We start from the raw sequence: 5,249 nt of genomic DNA, 5'->3' as shown, positions 1-5,249 counted from the left end.
TAGAGCAAAACGCAAGACCAATTAACAAAAAAGAGAACAAGAAAATTTATTAAATATTAAAGATATTCAATTGTACTGCTAATTGGAGAAATACCAATCACAACTATAATAAGAAATAGTTTCACACACACACAATCCAAAGATGTAGAGGAAGGGGAACTTTAACACATTGTTGATAGGGATGAAAATTGATACAACTGGTTTAGAAAACAATTTGGTGGGGCACCTGGGTGACTCAGTCAGTAAACTGGCTGGCTCTTGATTTTGGCTTCTGTCATGATCTCAGGGTCATGACATGGAACCGGGGGTCAATGCTGAGTGTGGAGCCTGCTTGGGATCATCTTTCTCCTACTCTCTCTGTTCCTTCCCTGCTCACACACTCTCTTGCTCTCAAATAAATAAATCTTGAAAGAAAGAAAGAAAGAAAACACTCCGGCATTACCTAGGATTGACTACTGACTACTGACTACCTACTAGTAGTCAGACTACTGACTACCTAGTAATGACTACTGACTACCTAGTAAATTTGAACACTTACATTCCTTAAGACCCAACAATTCCACTTCTAGATAATCATCCTAAAAACTCTTACACATATGCATTGGGAGAAATATTTGAGTGTTCATAGCAACAGTGTTTGCAACAGCAAAAACTGGAGCCAACCCCATGTCCAAAAGTAGACTGGATAAATAAATTGCGGTATCTTCTTACAATGAAACACTATATAGCAGAGAAATTGAATAGCTGAATCTCAGAAACAGAATGCTGAGTGAGAAAAGCAAAATGCATAGGAAGAGTGCAAAATGATTCCTTTTCTTTTTTTGAGATTCATTTATTTATTTTAGTGAGAGAGAGAGTGCCTGCTGCATACTCGAACAGGGGTAAGGGTTGGGGGGGAGGGGAGGACAGAAGGAAAAAATCTCCAGCAGACTCCCTGCTTAGTGCAGAGCCCTGCATGGGGCTCAATCTCACAATCCTAAAATCATGACCTGAGCTGAAATCGAGTTGGCCACTTAACTGACTGAGCCACCTAGGCTCTCCCAGATTGCTTCCATTTACAAAAAGTCCAAAACTAGGCAAAAAACTGTACAAACTGTACAAAACTAGGTAAAACTGTACAATGTTGTGTTTAGGGATACATTTATTTGTGATAAGAGAGTTATTAATACACACAGGGAACTTTTTTTTTTTTTTGGTTGTCAAATGATTCTTCATTGAAATATTTCCTTTGAAATATTTCCCCTGTAGTTTTTAACCAGCTGGGCATTTCACTGCACCACTATTGATGTTCTCTACAATGTCATGAGGGTGGTAGCCATCAACATTGCAGCCAACAGACCAAGCAGTCTCTAGGATCTCTTTAATGATTCCAGAGAGTTCTCTGGCTAAGGATCAATGCTGCATATGCTGGGGAATGTGGACAGTCTCATCAGATTTGGTATTTCCACTGTGCTTAATGTTTTTCTGCTTCTTTCTGTCTCTTGGAAGTTCCTTGAAGGCTCTGATAATTGGGGCAGAGGCAGAAGGTGCTACTTCAATCTGGGCCGGTGTGTTCTGAATAGTCAGTTTCACTGTAATCCTCAGATCCTTTCAATTACTGGTGCCAGACTCTTTTGGAGACTGACCCAAGGGTTCAATCTCAGGGGCCAGGTCAGACATGGCACTGACTTCTCCACCAGTGTACCTTAGGTATACAACCTTGGTCTTGTTGGGGTCAAACGTAGGTGGCATACTGGGCACAGCCACTGTCAGAGGAACCTGTATTCGGGACGACTGAAGTGAGTTGCACCTTCACCTGCTCCAAGCTGAAAACTGAAAAAGATAATACAGAATTTAGTATGGTGGTTTCCTCTAGAGGAAAAGGCGGATATGATCACGGAGAGGCTCATGGAAGTAAGTTTCCCTGGGTAGAAGCCTTAGCAAGGGTAGTTTCAAGGAGTGGCGGGGTTAGAAGACAGAATGGTGGGCTGAAGGACAAATTGAAGCTAACGGCACGAATGACAGCTAGCGCAGTCAACTCATGAAAGAAATGTTGCTGGACGTCAGAGCAAATTAGATTCTCAGAAAGCAGGGAAAATGATCACTGGCAGAACAGACTTCTTTCTCATGAGACAGAAAGAGGGTGTGGTGAGGTGGATCTGTGAGGCTGGCTTTGCTTGAGCTGAATAGAGGTACAAGAATGGAACTGTAGGCTGGGAGCCTTCCTCATAGAGAGGGAGGGTCAGAATCTCTTTTCATTAGTTTTCCAAAGACTGCGTGCCCTCTTGGAGACGAGCAAATAAGATCTCCAAGCAGCTCAGCAACTGTCTGCTTTGGCTCTCACGGGGCCCCTCTGCCAGGAATTCCCACTAGTCAAAGCCTGGGAACAATTGTGGTTGGCTTCCAGGAGCATTCACATGTTTTATGCGCCAGCTTTCTGTTCCTTTCAGCAGAATTAATGCATGATTGCTGAGACTGCCCACAAATGTAACTTAAAACTCCATCTCATTTCGACTTTATGGTGATGTTATAAAAGCTTTCCAGAGGAAAGGAGCACTCTTTATCTCTGTTAGTTTATTCAAAGGAATGGCTAAGAAAACTCTTTAATATGGACACATATAAGAAAGAAATGATCAGGTTGAAAAGTCATGCATATGTATCTTGACTTTGGGGGTTCACCTGTAATTCACCTGTAATTCACTGGTGACTTGCCTCGAGAGAAATCCAGAGCTACCAAGGGGCAGGGAAAGGAAATGTGTTCTAACAGCTCCAGATGAAGAGTGACAGGGATGGGAACAACCCTGAAGAGGGTCAAAGCACACGCAGGAGAGGTTTCACACCCTGCCAAGAAAAACTGCTGCCATGGCAATGGGATAGGGAAGTTCTGAAATTGTAGAGAAAATCCAGTACTCACCCTCTCCTGGTGATCTCTCCACCTGATGCTCCCTGAAAGAGTGGGGGTGGGGGGGGTGGAGACAATTATATTAAGAAAAAGGAGATCATCACGTTTCTTTACCCACGGAAACCAGGCCCATTTCAAAGCAGATCAGAAAAATCGGGTTCAAAGTAAGCTTGTTCCAAACCTTGGTAAGACTGAGACACCTTTCTAGGGTTCCGTGTCCCTCTCCTTCCGTGTTGTGGTGGCAGTTTCCAGTCATGCTTCTTCGGAATGTTGAATGAGGTTCCATTCATTCACACATTCACTTTATTAAGGCTCACTATCTTCAGGGAACTCTTCTAGGTGCTGAAGAAGTAACTAAGAAAAACAGACAACACCGGACCAAGTTAAAGGTGTGCATGATGTGATTTGAATACAGGAGTCAGGAGTGCTCAGTGCATCTGTCTGTATCATCTGGGATGGTTCTGAGAGCTACTTACAAAGCAGCTCTTTGGAACAGGAGCTTCCTTACCTTCTCCAGCTCTAATGAGTCTGCTTCATTCATCACTGTTGAGCTCCCACCGAGCCATTCCAGTCAAGCGAGCGAAGAATATACTGAAATATCCATTTGGCCACAGGCTGAGGGATGGTTTTCTCCCAATTCCCCACTCCCCCTCCAATGAACCTCCTGGCCAACCGTGCGCGGAAAAGCTCACCACACCGCAGCCCCCTTCCCGCCCACTCTTCAGAAGGAGGCGCTACTTCTGGCGGACCAGGGAGGGAGAGCTGCCCCAGCTGGGAGCGGCCTGCAACCCAGGGACAGCCCACCGGCCTTCCACCTCCCACAGGTCCCCGCAGTGTCGGGCGCTGGCCGCTGCGGGGCGCTGCGGCCCCACTTTAGGAGCCGCGGGTGGGGCGGGGCCAGGGCAGGGAGAGCTGCGGGCGCGCCGAGCTCCGCCACAGGTAACCTGCGGGAGCCGGGGGCGCAGCCCGGCGAGCGGGCGGCGAGAGGCGCGGCGCTGGGCGGCGCCGAGGCCCAGGGGCCGCCGGAGCCTGCGGGAACCCGTCCCCGTCGTCTCCCCTCGCCCCCCACCCTGTCGCCGGCAGCGGTCCCTGCGGCGCGGACATCCGGCGCGCGAGAGAAAGGTACGGTGCGACCTCGCTGGGTTCCTTCGAGACCCCTCGACATCTGAGGGCCAACGTCCCCGACTCCCGGGGGACCTCCCGGTGTCGGAGATGGGGGCGCTGCTCCCTCGGCGCCCCCAGGTCGCAGCCTGCTTGAGGGAGGACACCCAGAGGGAGCGCGTTGCCCCCTCCCCTGCGGCCTCCGGAAAGCCGGGACCGGAGCGGGGGGTCTTCCTGGGGCACCTCTCTGATCGCTTTGCTTCACTTGCCTCCCTGGAGTGTAGAACTTTGGGTCGGGGTGGACAACTTTGTCGTCTTGGCTCGTCCCCCTCCTCTCTCTCCCGCGAGCTCAGAGTTTGAAGAAAGTGGTGGTAGGGGGGCGGGGGTCGCCGGGTATTTCTCCCGGAGGCGGTGGCTGGGGGGTCTGCGGGAGTCAAGGAGGGTCCCTGTTGGTCCCCGTGCGCTCTCCGCCGCCCCCGGGCCTGCGGGTCGGCCTCAGAGGGACCGGGTTCGGTTCGGACGCGCCAGCAGCCTGCCCCCCACCTCCTTACCCCTTTGAGGACTGCCAGGAGGCGCAGACCCGGCAGGGTGCGGGGCGCGGGGGCGGCTGGACTCCCGTCCCGGAGAGGTCCGCCCCGGCTGGAATTAAGCTCTCGGAAGAGTTAGCCAGAGGCATCTCCCAGGGTCGGGGCAGAGGAAGCGAGGCACGTTGGTTTGAGGGCAGACACCAGTTTACCGACTCTTGTCTTGGGGATTTAAGTGCGGTGCTAACGCTAGATTTGGGGAGAGTGGGGGCAAGTGTGGAGCAGTATTTGTGACAGGAGAGGGGCTTGAATTTCCTAAAGCTGGTCCGGAATGTTTTCCCGGCGGCACACGGAGATGGCTCAATGGTGGAGATCTGCTTTGGGGTTCTGAGATTGTGTCTCGATTCCACCACTTGTTAGGTGTGTGACTTTGGAAACTCCATTTCTTTTTTTCCTCCTTCCTTCCTTCCGCTAGTCAAATGAATCAGTAGGAGCGGAGAAGGAAGGAATAAATGTGTAATTGGCTGCGATCAATTAATTGTAAACACCACTGCACTTGGACCAGCCTGGAAAACCCATTTCATTGAACTTCGTTTTTTAAACTGTAAACTGGGTGTATTATACATAGTTGGGTAGTATTGTGGAGATTAAATGAAATGTTGTAAGTTAAACCCTTGGCATGGTGCTCTTGAATGTTAGGCGTTCTTTTTGTGAACCTGTTGGATGAGGATATTCATTCGTGT

The 5,249-nt window shown here is 49.8% G+C and overlaps 1 pseudogene; it reads right to left on the bottom strand.

The window, feature by feature from the left end:
• Positions 1–1,000: 1,000 nt before the first annotated feature.
• Positions 1,001–1,873, bottom strand: LOC101688142 (annotated as a pseudogene).
• Between the last annotated feature and the right edge of the window lie 3,376 nt (positions 1,874–5,249).

This window comes from Mustela putorius, unplaced genomic scaffold, assembly GCF_011764305.1.
Source record: "Mustela putorius furo isolate JIRA1106 unplaced genomic scaffold, ASM1176430v1.1 tig00000166_pilon_pilon_pilon, whole genome shotgun sequence".
Lineage (NCBI taxonomy): Eukaryota > Metazoa > Chordata > Mammalia > Carnivora > Mustelidae > Mustela > Mustela putorius.
The sequence above is the reverse complement of the archived record's forward strand: the minus strand, read 5'-3'. Positions and strand labels throughout refer to the sequence as shown.